This window comes from Halichoeres trimaculatus, unplaced genomic scaffold (assembly GCF_033239565.1).
Source record: "Halichoeres trimaculatus isolate MK-OKI-2021-1 unplaced genomic scaffold, fHalTri1.1 fHalTri1_scaffold_21, whole genome shotgun sequence".
In the NCBI taxonomy this organism is placed as follows: domain Eukaryota; kingdom Metazoa; phylum Chordata; class Actinopteri; order Labriformes; family Labridae; genus Halichoeres; species Halichoeres trimaculatus.
Window position 1 is genome coordinate 1,557,670 of NW_027437199.1, and position 23,281 is coordinate 1,580,950.

The 23,281-nt window shown below is 40.5% G+C and overlaps 1 long non-coding RNA gene across 1 annotated transcript in view; it reads right to left on the reverse strand.

The window, feature by feature from the left end:
- Positions 1-272: 272 nt before the first annotated feature.
- Positions 273-23,281, reverse strand: part of LOC141810746 (uncharacterized) — a 44,465-nt gene continuing 21,456 nt past the window's right edge. The window contains exon 5 of the long non-coding RNA XR_012600122.1: positions 273-345. This is a non-coding gene — a long non-coding RNA (uncharacterized LOC141810746). The remainder of the gene's footprint in view (positions 346-23,281) is intronic.

The following is a 23,281-nucleotide window of genomic DNA, read 5'->3' on the forward strand; positions in this document are numbered from 1 at the left end:
GCCTCCCGCTAACGTCCCTCCTGTCACCATCTGATCTGATAAAAAGGAGGCTACAGAGCAGCTCATCTGTGCAGCTCGCCTCGATAAGACTCAACTTCAAAAAGCGGCCGGGGTTTATGTGTTGAAACGTTAAAGAAAAAAAAAAGGACCCAGTGACAGCTCGCTCCTTTTGTCCGCAGCCAGACGGTAATCCGTGGCTGTGTCCGCCGCTCGCCGTGTGGCCCTTTGAGGCTTGGACTTTGGGTCTGACCTTGCAGCTATAAGCTACCTGCCAGGGTTCAGCTGAAAGCAGTCAGAGTGCAGGCGGCGGGTAGAGACGAGGGCAGGAATCGCAGCGTTTGACAACTGCAAGATAAAGACAGAATCAAACTGTGACACACAGATTACGCTCAGAATAAAAGGCGCTCTTTATACGCCGCTCTTCCTCCAGCTCTGACATGTGTCTGCTCGATAACCACATCCCTCTGATGTATAAATCTGCAGCTTTTCTCATATTAATTGCCTGTATTCTCATTAAACCTCCTATTTTTAACTCCTACCCACCGCCTCTGTGTCTCTGCTGCTGCCGTGACCCCGTCTACCTTCAAGCATCGTTTAAGTTTATCTAAAATAATCAAACCTCATTAGCACTTTGAGTTAAGTCACTTAGTGGCTCGTTAAATGCTGCTAATTGTGTTAAATATGGATAATCCCAAATTAAAGTCTGTTCACTCCAGCAAAATCAAATCTTAGCTGTCAATTTTAAAGACTTTTGCTCTCACTTTGTGGAAAAAGTCATTGGATTTCCTTTCTTTTATTGTTTTCAGAGTTTTTCTCTGCAGATTAATCAAAAGCCCTCAGAGTTTCCAACACTTGATTTTTTTTAGTATTAACTGCTGAATTTTCTCTGTGAACTTGAAACTTGATGGGATATTTCCGTGCCTTTCAGCAACTCTGCAATCGAACCAAGTCTGTCCCAACAAACACCCACTTGGTAATGTTCAAGGGTCTGCAACCTTCACTTTCATAGCAGCCATTTTTCCTCAGCTCAGCTGGATTAAAGTCATTCAGGAGCCTCAAAATCTTCTTTATCTCCACAATTAAGACTAGTAAATTTAAAAGAACTAGTGATTATCTGTATGAGAAGTTTCTTAAATTTATAAAATTCTACATGTGATATCTTAGTTTTTTTAATTAAAATATATATTATTTTTTAATTTTTTAAAATATTTGAGAAATTTTAAAAACTGCAAAATTCCGAAACTTGCAAAATGTTTAGAATAATAATGAATAAATTGATATTTGAAATTATTTCAAAAATTGAATAAAATTAAAAGTATTAAATAAATTAAATTTGAAAAAAAAAGAAATTTCCAAATAATTCAAAAATTGCGATAATAATAATACTAAAATAGAAAATAAAAAATAAGAAATTGAAAAAAAAAATTGAAAAAACGCAAAAAAAAGTCAAAGTGAGAGAAATTTGCAAAAATTTCCAAAAAAGTTGAGATTTCAAAGATTTGCAAAACTGTCAATTTTGAAATAAAAAAAAAATCAAAATTAAACTAAAATTTAAAATTCTGCAAAAACTTCAACATTTTTTTAAAAGAATACCAGAATTTGTCAACATTTATTGAACATTTTATTTATTTATTTATTTATTTATTTATTTATTTATTTATTTATATTTTGCTTATTTCTTGCCACATATTTAGCCTGTTCCTGAAGTTGTCAGTTAAATGAATCCATCCACACAGAATTAAAATCTGTATTTTCTTCCAGATGAGTCTTTTTGTAGATGTAGTTATCTTCCCAGGGCTGTAAAACTTGAGGTTAGCCACAGGTGCATGGAAAGTTGGTGGGCTGTTGATGTTGTAGGAGGTGAAGGAGAGCGATGGCAGGCTTTATTGACAGATGGGATGAAGATTTAGTTCAACTAAATGTTAACGCAGGATTTTATTTAGTGTCAGTGTCTTTGATCATCAATACCCTCTGGAAGAAACACAACAGTTCTTTATTTTAATAATATTTTTAAAGCTACAAGGATCCACTGCAGAGGAGTCAAAGAGCTGCAGGTTGAAGACCATTGTTAATGTCATTCATGGAGTCTCGTTTAACAAAAGGACGACATTTCTCTGCTTTGTGCATCGGCAGTGAATAACCAGACTCTCTCTGCTGCTGCTGCTGGCCCACAGGTCGACTGGCCCACTGGGAGGATCCCCCGCGGCTCCAGATGGCTCCCCGGCCCCTGCTGCCAATGTCTCCATGCTACATAATCATAGCCAGCTGGTTTGCTAGGTAACAGCGAGGTCAGGGTGCCCAGAGGTAGGCATGCCTGTGGTCATGGAGTACGAGAAACAACAATGTCAAAGCAGAGAAGGCGGCGATGCTGAATCCTGTTGAACTGCAGCCTCCCTGGGTCTACTGCTGGGGCATTTTCCAAACACGTTTAAAAGGATTTTGGATTTCATCTCCAAAAGTTTTGAATTTCTTGGGCTGAAAAACCAATTTTGGTTCGTAATGTCATGTTCCAAGTCACATTTCTTTGAATCAGCGTCTTGTTTGGTGCAGCGTAGCGGGAGTTTGGAGCAGAACGTTCCGATTCGACCCAAAACAACCAGAGTGACAGGCTGTTCCTTCATCAAATAACCCCAAAAATAAGGTTCTCCAAATCAAAAAACACACAGACTCATCTTTACGTCCCTCTCAGGGACTCGAGCTGAAGCAGTTTTAAAAACCACCTCAGAGGAACAGGTATCCAGTCGAGTTTTTAAAATAAGACCAAGTCAAACTAATAATTACGGCTCATTTTCACTCAGAAAGACGGTCAATCTTAAAACCTGCAAAGAACACAAAGAGAGAAACTGGATTTATGAGTCATGTGATGGAAGGATGGGGAGTTTGAAGCCGTCATAAAAGGTAGAGAATAATGTTCGGAGGACTTTAACGTGCTCACAGAAACCTATTCAGTCTTTAAGATCCAGCACTTGTTGCCCAGGAGTCAAATGTTCTGCTTCTGTAATGCTGAAATGATCCGTAGAAGTTTAAAATGTACCATTTCTCAGCCAATTAGCTTTTAATAAGAGCTTTTCCCAGCTGTACAGGGCTGGATAAAGGAACAGATGCCAGCTCCAAATAAATCGAGTGGAGAGCCTCAGGAAATGGTGAGTGTCCAGCTCGTTTCAGGTCGGTGTGTGTGTGTGTGTGTGTTTGTCATATATTACTCTGTCCATTAATGTGTCGTCTGCTCCTGGTGGGATTGTGAAAATACTAAAAACTCTGACACAGATTAAATCCACTTTAATCTCCTCACTGGATTCATGTAGCAGTTTGAAAAAAGATGTTAAAAAATGTGTTTAAAGGTCGACTTTTATAGGAATAATCCTGCTTAATTGTCCCCTCACGGCCTCTAAACGTGTGTCTGTGTCTGTGTCTGCCTCAAACCCCCTCCTCTGCCTGGGTGTTGATTTTTTTTTTTATGTGTCAGGACATTTCTGGACTGAGAGTGGAACATATCTACCTTAGCCAATCGCAGCCCGATGCACAAGTTACTTTGGATGTTGGTTAGCAAGGGGAAGAAGCTAATCAGATTAGCTAAGTTAGTGGATGTAGCATGGAGAAAGAAAAGCAAAACCAACGAGTACCCAAAGATGTGAACCTTACAAACCTGGGCGTCACATGTAAATGATACTGGACTGGCCTAACAGTCTAGATTTGGTGCCCGATGAGGCTATACCCTGGGTTTGAATCCAATCCTCTTAAATTAAAAGGCATAAAAAGACAGAAAAAAATTGGTCTAGATTTCATTGCTAGGTGAAGCTGCTAATGCTAACTTGGGCAATGCTAATGTACTTGTACAACCTTACCCAAAGCAAGCCCCTTTCAATGCTGACCAGGTAACATCAGGTGGAGTTCAGGAAGGAAACAGATACAAACTATCGTCTGATATTTTCCTGATGGACGAACCTCAGCAGGTCTGATTGATCATACGTCAGTGGAGGATCTCTGTGCTGATTGGCCATCATCGTATCATGACTGAGTTGCTGAAGACCAGAGCCCGAAAGCACGTTCAGCCATCAGTCTTAGCAAATAATCGGCCAGTTGACTAATTACACCATTCAAATTTGAACCGTGCATGTCTACCACTCACAAACAGCAATAAACCTGGCGAGCTGTAACAGTGCGACTGAAAGAAGATCAAGAAAAGGTTTTTTAAGCCGGAGAAATCAAGATTTTATTACAAGAATACACAAACAGCTGTTAACTGTGAGTCAATCAGGTAAACAAAGAGAAAGAGAAAGTTTGGTGATCTTGAACAGAGTAAATGTGTGTGGTGTTTCTGAGCTCACAGTAGAAAACTTCAGTAATAAAATCAGTGATATGAAAGCTGCTTTGAGAAACAAGCACTGCAGCAATGCCCCGGTACGTCGATAAGTAACTCTTAAAGCAGTTTATGAACTCCAACATTTCATTACACACATCTTGGAAGGAGCCGGATGCATTAAACCAAAAAGCGACTCAAACTTGACGTCTGTGAGTCTCGCCAGTTTGAGACTTTAATTGTCCCCCTTATTTCTTCTGTTCACTGAAAGAATGTGTCTCCTATATCTTAAATTGCTGTACGGCCACTTTCCCAAAGGATTGTCCACTGTCTTTGCATATTTGGTCTAAAAGTGTAATGCATCGCGCAATGTCTGCCTTTAAACAGCCGAACAGGTGCTGTTATCCTGCCGTTAGCGCCTGAAACAGTGGGGTCTACCTCCATTAAACTAAACGCTTTTTGGGCCGTTAACCTGGCTCATGCATACCGCTATTCAACTATTTTTTCTACCGTTAGCACAAATCTGACCATTAGCCCCAACATACCGTCATTGATTGGCCTGTTTGGCTATCGCGTTAGCCACAGACATGACTGCAGATAATTGGTCAGTTAGCTAACTACACCGTGAAAGTGAGACAGGGGCAGATTGCGCCATAATTCAGAGGAAAACTCCATCCTACAAATTTAACATTAGCCTTAAACATGGTAAGTGGTAACAGTACACATATGACAGACTTTAATGCCTAAACTGCAAAAAACTGAAATGTTATCAAGTCTTTTCGTCTCATTTTCAGTAAAAAATTGTCTTATTCTACTTGATATGAGCCACATTCAACTGATCAGTCTGGAAAAATGTCAAATTTTGTGTGATTTAAGACAAAAATGAGGTCTGAATTACTGTAACAAGTCAAAAAAAATCTGCCAATGCAACAAGAAAAAAATGCTCGAAAATTTGCTTGAAACTTGAAACTCTTGTTCTGAAAATTAGACGAAAACACTTGACAGGTTTTCTGTTTTTTTGCAGTGTAAGATTGAATTGGTGTTGGACAGTTATTAATGTATAGAAAGATCAGAAACATACAACAACAACACCAGTGACTTCCACCACAATGCTCCACAGAGAGGAGGACGCTCAGACCCAACACAGGTGAAAGTTGCTCAGTGTTTCACCACGGTGTCCTCCTGAACGTCCACTCCAGCCTCTGATTGTTTCACGCCACAGTAGCCACAGTCGTGGGAGTGAACTCTGAGATGTTGAGCGCCGTGTGGATGAGGTCAGAGTTGCGGCGCCCTGCAGCAGCCACGCTTGTAGAAGTGAAGTATGAAATATCCGACAGCGTTACGGTGCCGCTCCGAGCTCCAGGAGAGGACCTCGGCTCGCTCTGCTGGGGGATCAGGCTCAGCCAATCAAAACCATTCCACATCATTGGCCAGGGCCATCTCTTATCTGGCAGCAGTGGAGAGGCTTTCCCTACTAATGCCACCCAGCCGGCGAGATCCTCCATCCTCTGCTTCACCACTCTCCTCCTCTGCCTGAAACCACCTCCATCCCTCATTTCTCTCCTGCTCCTGCTCCCTCCATCCGTTAAAAACTCTCCATCCCACCTCTCCTTTCTCTCATCTGCTGCCTCTATCTCTTTTCATTTTTCAGTCATGCGTTCTCCAGTTATTGGTTACGCATAGCCGAGGTGTGTGATAGGCCTCCATACACCGCGCTTCAGAAATAGGCCCCGGTCACGCCGTACATCTGTGCCGAATTCTAATGAAGGTGTGTGTGGCAGGGCGTGTACGCGTCATGTGGTACTGTACAAAGTGAGAAAGACGTATGAAATGAGAGCGGTGAGGACGTTAAGTGCTTTGGACTGGCCTGATTCTGCAGACGGGGATGCAAAAAGCAAAATCATGGACTTGTATTTTTGAGTTCTTCCTGAGAAGCGAAGGGGAAGGCAGCAGGCATGAATAAAAAGAGGAAGCAGGCAATCATGTTACTTCTAATCTGTTAATCTTTTGCTTGGAGAAGGAGGTGGGGGTGTTAAGTGGACAGGGGGGCTGCTGCTGGAATGAAATATATTGCAAATGGGAAAAGACACCAACAAGAGATGGGAGCTCGCAGATGGAGACCCTGCTTAATCAAGACAAATTGCAGATGGGCTCGGATTTTTTATTCTTGCAGAAAATAGACTGGAGCCGCCATCCGAAACACTACTACAGCAGTCTAAATCAACAAGCGCACATGGAAGAAAGAGTCAAAAACACTTCCAAGAAGCCGGGATTATTGGACACGCAAACAAGCACACCGCATACACACCAAAACACTCAACTCAAAAGCTATTATTGCTCACATCGTTCTAATCTTCTTAAAGTTTCGAGGAGGAGTGTGTGGTGTGAATGCTGAGTGTGTTTCTGTATGCATCAAACAGAATATTAAAACACTGTCCCCAGTCGTTCAAAGCTCGCCTGAGGATGTGCATGACTCCTCCGGCTGCCGCATCCCTCATGTCACCCACACACACACACACACACAATCAACAACAAATTCCCATTTATTTATTCTTGCATCATCACGGCGGCAAATTGCTTTGTAAATGGCACACTTCCCTCAGCCTCTCCTGTAAATACAATGTCATTGGCGATGTTAATAATCCTTTTGTTTGCCTGACCAGGAGCGCTCCAACGCCCGCCCGTCCCCTTGATTCAATTACTGCGGTTTAGGGAGTGGAGAGAATGAAGGCCGGACCTTAAAGCCGCCGTGTTAATGACATTCAAATTGATCACTGCCACATGTTGCTATGGTGCGGCCCGTTTAAAAGCGAGGGTAATGAAAAGAGGAGCTCTCCATTACGGGGAGCGTAACTAAACATGACACCTCCTCGCTGAAATTACAAGGCCTCCCCTCGCTCAGCTCGCAGGAAGCTGCTTTTAAAAAATACACGCAATCTGGAGCTCCGTCATGCCTCATCGACGTGCTGACGGCCAGGAGTGTGTGTGTAAGCGCGCCTGTTCATTCACCCGGTGAAAACATCCGAGCAGGAATTATGTTGCAATGTACACCAAATATAGCTACGCTAGGCGTCTGTTTTGGCTGCAGGCTGCGAGGAGAAGCTGCAGTGACGTCTACGAGCCTCTGCTGGAGGCTGCGAAATGTTCAGAGGAGCCGAACACAATCACAACGCCACAGAAGTTAAAGGATCCTTCAGGGAAATATAGAAAGTCCCCGGAAAGCTGGGCTACTTTTGTCATTTTCATTACGGCTAATGGTCTCCAGTCTGCCCACAGGGACGCACCATTAAACCAACAGCAGCCAAATTAATTTCTTTGGTATTCGCCACAGCTACCAGGTTATTAAAACATCATCTCAGGGTTAAGTTAGACCGCCAAGTCTTTCTCTGATCGGGCAAAAGATCAGCTTCATCAGCAAAGATCCTTTAAGGGCTAACAAAACAGGCAGAGGCGTCACTCTGCTCAGAGTTTATGTGCCTGGAGACGTGTTTTACAAAAAACATCAACAGAATTTAATAAATTTAACATCTGATTGTAAAATTAAGAGGAACAAAACAAGGAAAGTATTAAAGTCAGTTTCACAAATTAATAAACACTTTTACTTTCCTGAAATATCTCTTATATTTATTTAAATGTGTTTCTGAACATTACTTTAAAAAGCTAAAAGGAAACTACAACAAGAAGATATCACTTAAGCTAATTTCTGTTCAATTTAGACAGATCAAAAACTCTTTATTTCTCTGTTTTGTTTGGGTTTTTTCGCCACGTTTTAAAGAAAACAAAAGCAAGAGGACCCAAAATGCTGACTTCAAAAATACAAAAACACAAACTGACAAAAAAAACTTTGTCAAAGTCCAAAATCCAGATTTTTTGGGGCATTTGGTATCCAATATACTGCTTTACTGCCTCCTTCTGGTTCCTATCCACATTCACAGTCTTTATTTCAATATTCTACTTTTTTTTCTTTACATGTATTTAAGTTTCAATTTTTTTGAAATTTTGCAGATTTATCAAAATATTTTTTTATTTTTTATTATCATTTATATTTTGCAAATTCTTTAAATTGTTTTTTTTCTCTTTTTTTTGCTATTTTTTCAGATTTCAAACTGTTATGAAAGTCTTGCAAATTGTTTAAATATTTAATTTTATTTTTGCAAATTTATTAAAAGTAAATAAAAAAACACTTACAATCCCATGTACATTTTATTAAAAAAACCTTTTTCAGATTATTATTTATTTGATTTAATTTTAGAATTTTATCCATTTTTTTTCTTCTTAATGTGAGGATAAAGTAGATTTTGTGGCTGAATGACTAATCCAGGTGAGCTGAGGAAACATGGCTCTATGACAATAAAGTTTCCAGACCCCTGATGCATTCAGTCTTAAACTAAAGGGTCTAATTAAGAGCAACCAAGAAGGACAGAAAGACACAGACAGGAAGTAAAGAAATGTAAAATAACATACAGTAATTGGGGGAAAAGAAAAATGTTTTATTTGACCATTGAGGTTCAAATATTTTGTGTAGTCTTCAGTTTGGACTTCCAGCGACTAAATTTAACCGTTTGTTTCCTGTGACCCCAAGTAACCGTTGCATATCGGCAATGAGAGGTGTAAGGTGAGCTGCACCATGTTAAAAATGTCTTTGAGGTTTTAACATTTGTCCCTACTTGAGAAAAGTTAGAAATGTAATAACGGCGTTGATCTCACAGGGACTCAGGCCAGAAAAAAAGAGTCTGTCAGATGAAAACCTGCAGAGGAGACGCCGAGCCCACAGCCCAGGGCCAAAATGAATTAGAACATGTTGCATGCATATGAATCATACTGAATGTATGCATGAGTGATAATGAATAAGCTGCTAAAATATGAGCTGCTGAACAGGATGCCTGAGAGAGGAAGTGCAGTAGCTACAACGACAGACAACACTGTGTCCACAAATAGCTCAGACACAGCACGAGCTACGAAACGTCAACAAGGTTCAAACAGGAAATTAAATCCTGAGGAGTCTGAAGATGAGAAATCAGTCGGAATCACATGTAATTCATTTAACACCATTTTCTTCCATTCAAAAATACTGTCGTCCTACTTTTAGCCAGCTGCCGTCTGTGTCTGTTTACATACAGGTAGTAGGGCTTGATGGTAATATGGCAGCAGTTGTATTCAAGAGCCACATCCCTTCTTTCTATGTCGTTTAAAGGTAGTGACCCATATTCAAACTGTAGCATTGGATAACTGACTGGCAAGTTTAGCTAGCAGTTAATGGTACAATATCACAACAGGTTAATCCTGACGTATGACGTCCTGACGTATTAGAACACTCATACTTCACACCAAGTGCAGCAGTTCCGTACTTAAGGAAGCAACAATTTAGGAGCTTTTTGGTTGTAGGATAAAGCTTGTTGGGAAACATTTTGAATGGTCTCACCCAGTACTGTTAAGGAGCGCAAGCATTACCCTGACTTCTGTGTATGACAGGCCATTAGTGGGAAAAAGAGACCGTTTGTACTTGCGGTGAAAAAAAAAGTTGATTAGTGGTTAGCATGAGCCAGGTTAACGAGCCAAAGAGCGTTTGCTTTTATAGTTTCGTAAGTTTGATTCGCTTTTTGATTTAATGCATCTGGATCCTTCCAAGATGTGTGAGGGGAAATGTTGGAGTTCATAAACTGCTTTAAGAGTTATTCATCAAGCTAGGTAGGTGAGGCATTGCTGCAGCGCTTGTTCCACAAAACAGCTTTCATATTATTGATTTTATTATTGAGGTTTTCTACTGTGCCAAACTTTCTCCTTCTCTTTGTTTATCTGATTGAATCACTGATAACAGCTGTTTGTGTATTCTTGTAATCAAAATTCCATTTCTCCGGCTAAAAAACCTTCTCTTGATCTTCTCTAAGTCACATCGCTCCCCAGGTTTATCACTGTTTACGGGTGGTAGAATTGACTTTGTTTGATGGGGTTTTCTAGGATGTTCCCCTATAATTATGACATAACCTGCACCTGTGTTTCTTTCATGGTGTAATTGGTTAACCAAAAAAATCTATGAGGTCCTGCATGCGGCTAACGCTGCAGCCAAATGGGACGTTTCATCAGGACGTTAGGACTAATGGTCCAGTTTGTTTAATGGTTGAACGTGCATACGGGCTCTGGTTAGGTTAAGGAGAGAGTACATCAACCAAGTCCAAAAATATTCTGTTTTTGGTCAGAAATGAGACAAAAAAGAGCCAAACTAGTGTTTGCTTTGACTCTTTAGCTCCATTTCCAAATACGGTTTGGTACGGGTTGGCTCGGTTAAGCCTGGTCCTATCCAACTGTGCCCTCTTCTGGTTGGCGGAGTATAAGCCAGATGCCGATAGCCACAGCAGCTACATAATAGCACGATCGCATAGCAGCAGGGCACAGTGTACTCCGCTAATAAATCCAACGAAGAAGAAAAATACGACACAGTAAACAATGAGCAATGATGGAAGACATCCATCAATTAGTCTTCCTTGTGATTGGTAGGGTCCCAAAAATCAACACGGTTTATCTCATTTATTTGGGGATCCTTCCCGGGATAAGTCAGTGGAAACGCCACAAAATGTGGGCCATGCTGAGACGAACCGAACTAAACCACTTGGTGGAAACAGGCTAATGTGAATCCTAAATCTGACCAACAAGATGTCTTGAAAAGATGGAGTCAAAGGGAAAAGGATTCTACCTCTCCCTGACCTGGACTCCCAGACTGGTTTTACTTCCTCTCTGGTGTGAATCCATGTGAGACAAACGCCATGACACAACATAACTCCTGTGTTTAGTCTTTGATTATTCGCTTCATTAAGTTACCTCCATTTCATGACCTTTAAAATCATCCAAACTCTCCCCACTCATGGTGCCGGTGTGTGAAATGTTTATTATCATATTGCGTGATATTTTTTCTTTCTAAAAGCAGAGTTGCATCAGAAACTGTCATTTACATCCACTCCTCTGTTCTGTTGTTGCAACAACAGAATGGAAATTCACCATCTGTGTTCCTTTAACCTTTAGAGGATAATGTATTTTCTGCTTTCTCACCTGATGTGGAAAATTCCCCACCCGGGCCTCCCCCTAACAGCTCGTGTTGTCTTCGTGAATATATGTGTTCATAATCCGGCCTGTGAATAACCCAGAGCGTCTAATGAAGCAGCTCTCAGAGATGCTCGTGAACCTGTCCCCGGGGATCTGAACCCACAACCTCCCGCCTGCAGAGCAGTTCATCACCCTCAGACGGTGCCGTCTCCCTAACTGCTGAGTAAATCTCAGCTAAATGCTGTAATCACTCCAGTTGGACAAAACCTCCTCGTAATGCATTGGTCAATACTGGCCTGGGGGCTAAAGGGGACGCGCTGGCATCGATGCATCTCTGTTTACCAGACGGCCAGTCACGGGGACGGATGGTCTTTACAGAGACACCCCGTCCCTCACAGGGGGGAGCTCCAGAGGAGGAGCGGGTCACTTTTCATCTTTAACTCTCCCCTGGCACCGAGACGGATGAGCAGAATCTCCTGCTCCCAGATGGAAAACGTCTGTGTGTCTCCATTTAATGAAATGGCATTACCGCCAACGCTACTCAGCCAATCAGAAAGCAAAAAACAGCTGTCATGTGACAAGCCCATCTCATAAAGTGCTTTTGCATCACAGTCTGCCCCGATGAGAGCAATATCATCACGTTTATGAGAAAATAATGATTTCTCCTCTGAATTTATGAGCATCTTTGAAGGAAAAAGGCTTTATATGAATTATATCAGTATGAAAGAGGAGGAAGAAGGAGAAGAAGGGGAAAAACACCCCCTTTAATTTGTTTTTCCCCTCAAGGGAATAAATACAGCTCGGTAATATCAGGCATAAAAGTCAATCTTGTCGACAAAGAATAGCCCAATTAGTTGAGCGAGGAGGAGATGAAACAAAGGAATCAAAGCAGATCAATACGGTGGATTCACTGCGGCTCCACCAGCAGCAGTCGATGCAGAGCGCTCCGAGACGCCGACCAGTCGCCGTTAACCTGTCCGTAATCAAGAGCTAAACTTTCATAACCACAGCGCCCGCTGACGAGTCTGCACGCAGACACCACGGCGTGCAGCGGGTGATGAAACCGCGTTTGTCCTGTTGGACACGTCGACTAAATAATACAGTAAATAATAAAGGTGGATTTCATCAGGGGTTCACAGAGGACGGCAAGAGGGGAAATAAAGTCGTTGTGACTGGGCTCGACAGAGGTTGTCGGATATTATGTTCCTGTTTTTATTATTTATGATAATGCACACGAGAGTTTAAGAATGACTCAGAAACTAGTTTTCAATGAGAGAAAAAAGTAAAATTCAGGACTTTTGGATATTGTATGTGTCGTAAAAGTGCTTTGATTGGTCGAAGCCTTAGAAAAAATGCACTTTAAAGATGCTATGCTAGGACTGTCTGTTTTAACTGGACTGCAGCGCCACCCTCTGGCCTGGAATCTCACACACACTATCATAAATATGTGACTTTAAATCAGGCGTGTATTCTATGTGATAACGTTTACCAGCTACAATGCACCAAGGTAAAGTATTTATCAGTGCAGTTACGTAGTGCTACGGTTTGAGACGTGTTGACATGCAAATGTTATTGTAGCTGGCTGTATGTAGTGCTATCGGCAGCCCAGTGCTCCCAATTAAAGCTATGGTCTACGATCTGAAGTATTTTTTATTTTTCTTATGGATGTTCTAACAGCATTTTTTTTTTCTTTCTTGCAATTTTTTAAAATGTTTTAAACATTGAAAAAAAGAAAAACAACAAGTTCTTTTGAAGTTCTTTCACAAATTTTGGCAACTTTGATTTTTTTTTAATTTCTGTAAATTTTTGCAAATATTTTTTAGGGAATTGCATAAAAAAACACACTTTTTCAATATTCTGAATTTTTTTTATTATTATTATTTTTTATCTTGCATATGTACACAATATGGGACATTTTTGAAATTCTAACATATATTATCGATTTTTACATTTTTTTTAGAAATTTTGCAAATTTTAAGAAATTTCGAAATTTTCTGAAAATTTTGCAACTTTTTGAAATGTCCTACATTTTGCAAATTTATGAAATTCATAGATTTTACTTTTATTTATTTAATGTCTGAGACCTCAAACAGGTGGGAGGGAATAAAACATTTGTTCTCGGGAATTGTACTTAAATAGATTTTGGCCCAGATTGCTGGAACTGGGAAAAAAATAATAATAATAATAATTTGCAAATATTTTTTAAGGAAATGCTTAAAAATACACACTTTTTTTAAAATTCTGTAATTTTTTTTTAATTATTATTTTTTTTATCTTGCAAATGTATAAAATATGGGACATTTTTTAAATTCTACCATATATTTTCAATTTTTACTTTTTTTTTTTTTTTAGAAATTTTACAAATTTTAAGAAATTTCAAAATTTTCAGAAAATTTTGCAACTTTTAGAAATGTCCTACATTTTGCAAATTTATGAAATTCATAAATTTTACTTTTCTTTATTTAAAGTCTGAGACCTCAAACAGGTGGGAGGGAATAAAACATTTGTTCTCGGGAATTGTACTCAAATAGATTTTGGACATGATCGCTGGAACTGGGGAAAAAAAAAAAAAAAAAGCACTCTTTTTAAAATTCAGCCACTACTGTCAAGTCAGATTGTGGCCCTCAATCACCGAGGACGTCAAACTAAACACTTAATTTGGAGAAAAATCATCACAGTGTCACCAGCTTCATGAAAACCTGAATTATTCTTCAACATTCTGACTCCTGAACTCTTCCTGAGGTAAAACATGAGTAAACTGTTGTCTCAAAACAAAAAGGAACTTGTTAATTGTCTGAGTTATTGATAGTTTGAAAATACTACCTGCATCTCTTCATAATCCCAACATGTTAACAGCTGAATAAAAGACCTTAATGAGAGTATTTTATCTGGTGGTTTTGAGGAAGAAAATCTGCATTTCTCTGCAGTAGTCTTGATATTTCCAGAGCTGTGTGTTTTATAAAATATGAAGAGCGGTTGTTACGACTGCTCCATTAAATTTGATAATTCCAGTAATCTGCCCGAGGCTCCGGTTAGATCATTCAGTCAAACTGAGATGGCACTCTGCTCCTCCTCCAGGATCATTTGTCCTCAAATGATGCATGCTCCAAACCTTACCCAGCAGTAAAACCCTGTCGCCTGAGTCACTGCGGAGAGCGTGTGATGCCTCCAAACCAAGAACAAAGTGCTGCTCTCTCTGCCCCATTAGGCCTCTGTGTGATGGGGTACCCGGGTTAAAGTTTCCCTCAGAAAACACAAGTTTAAAGAACACAAACACACACTCACGGTTTGCTTCTGCTGAGTCATGTCACTGTGAATCAGCTCGGTTTGATAACGCTGACGCCACTCTGGGATTTACGTCTGAAAACACTCTGTAAACTTAAAACCCAAACTCCCGTTAAGGCGAATAAAGTTCCCAATTATCTGGTGTCATCATCAGGAGGAAAAAGCTCATTAACTGTGTGTATACAGCACAATAGGACACTTACACTCTCCGTGATGGGAGGGGAATATATTCAAGAGCAGCCCCAATCAAAATGTCTCATTAGAATGATCTTAGTTTAATGGCTTCCCATAGAAATGGATCAATTAAACAATGTCATCAAACAAACTGCATCACATCCATCACGCCGGCCGATATCCAATTTTGAATAAGTAGTGACCTGACGTATCAGCAAACCAATTAATCAGCGTAACCCGAGGAGGCGAGGGTTCAGACGACCCCGCTCAGTCCATTTGGTCGCTCACAGCTGAATAAAGAGGTGAGGGCGGGCTATTATAATGTAATTATGATGCCAACTTCCATCGCACAGGGCTGAAATGCTGGCAGCGCAGCTCTCAGAGGGGGAGACGAGACGTTTCTTTTTCTGCTTGGTTAAATGAGCGGAGTTAGTCCATCAGAAAGTGCTCTGGCGCAAGGCATGCTGGGGCTTTAAGTTGGCTGCTTCAAACCTGAAACTGAATGATCCAAAACACAAGGTTATGGTAATGGTGTGCTAGTTAGGTTTGTGGCCTTAAAATATCGACTATTTGGAGAGTGTTTTTGCCTTGGTCAGAAAACGAACCTGAAGGGAAACAGGAAATATCCTTCAACCGCTAAGCTAAAAGCATCTCAGTTACTGTCTTTTTGAGTCAAGTGTACAAATGTCCTGAGAAATGCAAAAGTACGATGAATCATTTCAGCTTATGACCGTGCAGACTGAGGCCAACAAGACTGTCTGATGAGAACAAACTCTCCAATTCACCCATAAAATGTGCGCTGGGGTTCATCGGTGTGGCAGTTTTTGGCGTGTACCAAGTCACACTGGATCCATCTCTGGAGCGGGACTTGTTCTTCTGGACGTACAAATCCCATACCAACACATTGAAGCTCATTTAAGGCCAGTGAATGAAGGAAGAGTCGCTAAGGATGTCAGTGTGAGGAAGCTGCTGTGTAACTAAGAGTTGATACCAAAAGACAAAGCAACATGCCAATCAGTATTGATATGCAACGTAAGAGCTAAGCAATCAGCCGCCCCCACACTGACCCAAAATGTGGGCTTAAGATGACTCCTGATGACCCGTAAACATCTGGACCTGTGACAAAAACACGAAAAGCAAAACAGCAACACCTAGTGGCCTGGAGGGGTCGTCATAGAGATACGTACTCTGTGCTAACTCTTTACTCTACAGATCATAAATATCAATTACATCTCAACCTAAACTGAGCAAAAAGTATTTTCTTAACTGCGTACTGCACATACTATTTACACTATACTTTGGCTACTTTAAAAACTGTACTGACTGTAAACTCTCCCAGTCATCCAGCCTTCTCTATGCACAACTAGCAACCCCGGCCTCCTAGAGGGCTCTCGACCAAGGGTCTTGGCTCTGAAGCCTCATGCGGCTCTTTGCAGTGGCCCCCTGTAGCCTTTAAAAAATGTCATTAAAATAAAGATTTTTTTTTTTTTTTTTTTTTTTACAGATTTTCTTACAGCATGTTTTTTTTAACTTTCTTGCAATGATTGGGATTTCATTTTTTAAATTTTTTTCAAATTAAAAAAAAAAAAATCCAAATAATTGGATTGCAAATTTTTGCAACTTTATTTTTTTTTTATTTCTGTACATTTTTTGCATATTATTCACATTTCTTTCTTTTTTGAGGAAAGTGCATTTTTTGAAATTTACATTTTTTTTGAACATTTAGCAAATGTTAGAATTATAATTTTTTTTGATATTTTGCAACTTTATGAAATTTGCAATTTTTTTCATTTTTATTTCTGTTTTCACATTTTTTGAGACATTTTGTAAATTCTATGAAATATTAAAATTTTAGGAAAAATGTGTAACTTATTGAATTTTTTGAGACATTTTGGAAATTTATAGAAGTCATGAAATTACACATTTTTATTTTCATTTTTAATTTTTTAATGCAAATTTGTGAAAAATAAAAATCCAATACATCACATGTACAATTAAAAAACAAAACAAAAACAAACAAAACACAAAAAAATTAATGTTTATATGATAATTCACTAGTTTTTTTACGATATATTGAATTTATGCCCATTTTCTTCATAAAGTTGATTTTGTGGCCGAGTGACAAATCCAGGTAAGATGAGGCAAAATGGTCCATTTGAAAGTAAAGGTTGCAGACCACTGCTCTGGACAAAGCATTGACCATAACTTTATCTGAGCCTTTAATGTGGTGAATATCCAAACAGTTTGCCTCCAAGTACAACATTCAACACATCAACCTGCAATTTGGGAAATGTACTGAGTTTGAAAAGGTTATGGGGTTGTGGTCACTGACGGGCGTCAAAACCCCAAACACAGTCAGTGCCGTGGGCCGTTTGAAGCCAGAAGTGATGTGAGGCTGGTTGAAACTTTTCAAATCAAACAGATTTATTTCATTCAGAGGTTTTATGACGGGAATGAGTGACGATGATCCGGCTCAGGAGAAAGAACTGGACCCCACTGCTCCCTCTGGCAAAAGTGAGACTCTCCACTCGTCGGTAAGCGATCCACACCTGTCCGACACGAGCCCCCGCTCTGTACCTGTGAATCCTAAAGCACCTCTTCTCCCTGCTCAACATCTGTCCCAGGGGTCCGGCCTCTCATCCAATCACACAGCGCATAAATCCATAACTTCTGCTCTGCCCTCGGCCCCCAGGAAAACACAATAAACTGCGTTCATCTTTTATGCATGATTTTCTCTGTCTCTGTAGCTAGCTTCGCTCTGGGTGCATATCAATCATCCCGGGGACGCTGCGGGGCACAGAGACAGAGACGGAGAGAAAGAGAGCGGCGGCGGCCGGGGAAATATACATGGTTGCACAACAAGGCGAAATGAAGAGTCCTGTTTCTTTATCCACTGACTTGAATTTCTATTTCAATTTGGTCTGGCCCTTCCCCTCTCTGCCCTCTCCTCCACCTCCCTGACTCTCCCTTTCTGCTGCAGAAAATAAGAACACACATCCCAGATATGAAACTGACCGCCTCACCTTTCCTCTGCTTCTGTAGCTGCAGGTTAACACACACACACACACACACACACACACACACACACACACACACACACACACACACACACTCACACACACATGTTGGATGTTTTTAGACACCTTTTCCTCCAGGCTCAGGGGGAAAGGGAGGGGTGAGTGCAGCGCTCTCCCCTCCCACACAGGTACACACACACAAACAGGTTGTGAGGAAGCGGACAGCACATCTCCATAGGCCTCATTGGCATGCTAACATATTCAGCAACAGCAAAAAGCACAGCTGGCTCCGTGTGGGAGAGGCCGGCGTCGGGGCTCGACATGGAGCTGGACGGTGGAGGACGGTGGAGGAGGGAGACGACTCCCTGTAGCTGCAGCCTGCTCCCAGGGTGGAGTTCAGCGGTAATAATAATTTTATTTATAGGCCATGTTCTTCAGATTATCTGCTCCCCAGAGGGAGGACGCTAAAGCACAGTGACAGGAAGAAATCAGCAAACATGGAGAAAGTTAACCTTTCTTTCTACTTCCTGGATAATTTCTTACACTCCAGCTGTTTCTTTGTTCCTAAACCACCGGCGCTTTGAAACAAGCAACTCCAATGTCAGCCCAAGGTTCACGGGACAAAAACAAATCTGGAAAGTAATCCACAGATAAATCAATACCTTCAAAAGTGGTAAACAGCCCGCAGCCAGGTATTGAGTTGCCTGTTATTAGTTATCATTATGAGACAGAGGAGGGTCAGAGTTTAGCAGACTGCGGATTTTTGCAGAAGCATGAAATTGAAACAAAATGAAACTATTTTTAAATCTGAGAAGCGTGTGCGCAAAGACGATCTTAAAGCTGCAGGAGCATCACCACCTGAGAAGACGTTAAACCCTCAGTGCACCGTGCAAGAGTAAAGGGTTAATCTGATGGTTTGGTAGTTTGACTCTTATTAAAACTGGACAAATGATGAAAATAAAAGAATTTAGGCCAGCATGAAGCGATTTTGGGAAAAATCTTGATTCTGAGGGTCTTCTGCTTTCCAAGCTTACAAAGGCACATCAATGTCACATCACGCCAACATTTTGTTGAAATTAATATGCATCACCTGTTGCAATAAAGTGTTCGATTTTTTTTGTTTGTTTTTTGCATTTTTTTTCTATTGGCATTTTTTTTTTATTTCAGTCTTTTTGACCTTTTCATATCTAAAAAAAACAATCATTTTTCAAGATTTTGCAAATCTTTGCAAAAAATTTAAATTACATTTTTTTCTGGAAAATTAATATTATTTTTTATTTTACAAATTTTGAAAAAAAAAGCTAAATTTTGAAAAAAGTTTTTTTTTTCTGCAAATTTGTTAATTTTCAATTTTTTTTTTCAAATTTCAGAGATTCTTACAAATTATTAGATTTTTTTTTACATTTTGCACATGTATGAATTTCATTACATAACATTTTTTTTCTTCTTTAAAATATTTGCAAATTTATTAAAAATAAAAATTCATCACATGTTCAATTTAATAACACAAAACTTCTTGTTTAGATAATTATTCACTAGATTTTTACTCAATATAAAATTGTATACACTTTTTTTTTGTCTTTATTGTGAAGATTAGGTATATTTAATCCAGTTGAGTAACTTAAATCCAAAAGAGATGAGGCAAAATGGCTCCTTTGATACTAAATGTTGCACACTCCTGTTATAGAGCCCCTCTAGAAGCTTAAAATGATTTACATTAACAAAAAGAAGAAAAAAAAAAGTAAAAAGGGAAAAAAATAGATTTTAATTGATAACTTTACAACATGTTTAAAATCTTGTTTACGTCTCCTTCAGGTACAGAAAAATACTTTTGCAGCCTCTGTCTGAAACACTCCAGTTTAGCTGCTGTCTCTTTAAGACTTCCTGCTACCAAAAACAACCCCTTCCTCCTGATTGGCCAGGCCTCTGGAAGCCCTGAGCTTAGACCTTGGAGTCAGGCATTGCCCCTTCAATGTGTCATGAACCTGTTAGTTGATCTTTATGTGATGACATCATTCTTTCCATGAGATCTCGTAAAGATTTTGTAAAGATCCCGTTACAGAACGAACTGTTTCTGTCAATTTATGGACAGATTCAGGCATTTCTACGATATGATTATGAAGAGGTTTGACAATCTGCACACGTTCAGTCTGAACAGCAGAGTACTGTCTCTTTAAACAAATTGGATGGCAGCTTTTGGAAAGTGGCTGCTTGATTCTCATTGGCTAAAAATGATGTATGACTTTTTTTATTCCTTTTAAATAATATTGATGTCAAATCAGTTTGAGAGTATCCCTCTAAAAAAATATGCAGTGCTCTTTCTTTGCTAAATTCGAATGTTTCCTCCTCATAAAAACCTGTTAAAGGTCAGAAACTTGTTCCCAATGTAGCATTTTTGTAATTTTGTGATGGTATTTCCTGCTAACCTGCTGCTGTGATTCAGTCCAGAGTGAGGTTTGCTTCATTACTTCTCAGTGATTTAAGTATGGTTGTAAATGTGTTTATCCCGTGGTTTACGGCGTACGACCTCCTGTGGTTTGAGTCTCCAGCATCGACTCCACGTTGAGTCCGAGCTGTCCAAGTGACGAGCTGACTCAATGATTGGACGACAGGTTTGTTCAGAGTCATTATTGTACCGACTGTAGGTGTGAGTGCTTGTTGACGTCGTCACATCGAGCTCAGAATGCGGCTTTTCAGACCGATGTGTAAGAACTGCACTCTGACACGTCTGGCGGCGCCACACGCAGAGCTATTATTCCCCTCCCTGCTAATTCTTGACAAGTGTTTCCCACAGACGGACTCTTACAGGAGACGTCGTTCTTTAAATAACCACCCCGAGCATGAAGGTGTTCATTATTCTGATCCACACTCCCACAGGCCAATCCATCACAATCAATCAGTCAATCAAGCGCTCTGTTCCAGATGCTTTTAATCGAACCATTTGTCACCCTTCACCCGCGGTTTCACGGCACCGCGCGCAGCGGGAGCGTACGTACGAGGCGACATGTTTTGCGGCCATAATGGAAGAGTCTGAGGAGAAGGTGTTTAAAAGCCTGGATGTAACGGCGGCGAGTGTGTTCCCAGGTACGACGGGGGCTGAGCGGCGGCCACGGGGAGGCTGAGATTACAGAGTAAAGCCCTCCACTTCATCCCTCAAGTAATAAAAGCGAAATGAGACTGACATTTCACTCTGGAACACACACACACACACACACACAGGCACACACACTCAGAGAGCTGAGAGACTACAGGACAAACAGTGAGAGCACCGGGCAGGAAATAGCACACACACACACACACACACACACACACACACACACACACACACACACACACACACACACACAAACAGATATTCATGAAGACAGAAGGAACAGAAAGGAACAAGACGGACTGTTCAGGAGGAGGAAGTTGAAAAATGGAAATGAAACAGACTCTGAGACAAACTCTTTAAAGGCTGCAGATAAAGCTCGTTTTGACCGTCCAATCAAACGGCGGCAGCGACACCGGCCGCACTATAAGAAGAGAAACAGCCATTTCCCATCGTGGCTGTTAAAAGATGAAGTGTCATTTTATTTTTCAACACAAGACCCATGAATTAGTTAGCTTGACCATATTTATAGGTGCGCCCCCTGGAGGTTGTACCCACACTGTCACAATGACTGCTAGCAAGGCGTGTGTTTATTTTGGAATAAAAAGGAGATCAGATTTCTTTGTTCAAGACAACTTTTTACTGGATACAACACATCGAGGTAAGGTTTTTATCAGTACAGAAACGTAGCGTTATGGTTTGAAACGTGACATCAAGCAGACGCCGTAGTAGCCGGCTATATTTAGCGCTATCGGCAGTCCGGTGCTCTGAGACATGTCTGTAACGTGTAACGTTGGTGAATCCTGGTTCTGTCCTGCCAGTCATCGACCAATCAGAGCTAACGTAACCTCACTCTTCATTTTACTGATAGACTCAAGTTTAAACAGACCACTGCAGAAAAACTGTAGGTTGGGGTCAACATTAGCACAAAGAGTTTAGCCCTTTTAGCCTCTCTCTTCTTTGCCATCATAGACTGTGATAAAAAAAAAAAATGGACGTCATCTTGCTCGGCTAGAAGTGAGGTCTCCACAAAAACTGCTCCCCCTGGTGGCTGGCTGCAGTATAGGTTTAAAAATCCATCTCCCCAGTCATTCCAGATGGGCTGTGGTCAAACTTTAAAAAATTAATACACCTGGTAGAAATGTTTCTCACGTCTGATTGTTGTGGTGATTTGAAGATATCATTTGGCTGCCTTGTATTCAAGTCCTTTTTTTTCTGAAAAGTTTCTTTTTCATTAGTTATACGAGGTTAAAAATGAGGTTTTACGTAACGTTTAACAATGATTGGCAGCTGACGTTCATGTATTTTTTTTTCAGGAATTGTAAAGTATGTCGAGAGGTAGAGTCAAAAAGTGATTAGACTCTCAAAAGAAAAAAAAAAAAAATATTATTTTTGTCACCCAGCTCCACTCAGATTCTCCCAGAATCCCTCACAGTCTCTACTGCACAGACTCTGGCTGCCAATAGCTGTGCCTGTGACGGGGGATTTTTGGCTTCAAAACCGTACAATGGTAAATGTTGGAGCCACATTGTCCACTCTATATACAGGCTATGGTTGCCATAGAGATTTATACATGCTGTTAATCTCATTTTAAAATGTGGATAATGATCAGACATATATCTAGAAGGGAGACTTTTTCAAGATCACTTAGAAACTCCTCACTGATCCTTCAATGTCGTCTTTCTCCTGACATTGTTGGTTTTAACCACGAGTTATATCACCACCTTAGTTTTGTTGATGAACAATTCATCACCCTAAAGTCACTAGTCACTTCACAGCCGACTGCTTTTCCAACTTTGGACAGTCCAACAGAGGGCTAGCCAATAGACTGGTCCTGAATCCAGGTGCATTACCAACCATCCTCCAACAAACCTGGGACCCTGGAAATGTGAGTATTTTAAATGCTGTGTGCTGTGGAGCAGATGGAAGAGCTTTTCCTCAGTGTCCCCCCTGTCTCTGTGTTAGCTTCAGGATGCTAACTTTAGCTGCAGTTAGCCTGTTGTTTTAGCCTGTAATGTTACGGTAAACGAGCTTCTCTGTTTTCTAAACATTGTGCACTCGGGGCTCGTGGCGCCGCTCTCAGTGACGTGGAAGAGCGGGGCGGTATCAGCGGTGGCTCATTTACATATGAAGGCCACGCCCACTAAATCAGAGCGTTCTGAACAGAGGGGCTATGAGAGCCTGGAAACAATGCTGCTGTGATTGATTTATTGGCTTTTTGGACCAAAACATGTTACTACCATTTCATGAAGACATCAATGATCCAGATTAAACTGCAGGAAAGGAGCAGGAGATGGGAACTTTAAGTGGGGTTTAGTCACTTCGGCTGGTCCTTTTGTGGGAAAACTTTCTGAAAACTAAAGGAAACAACTAAAA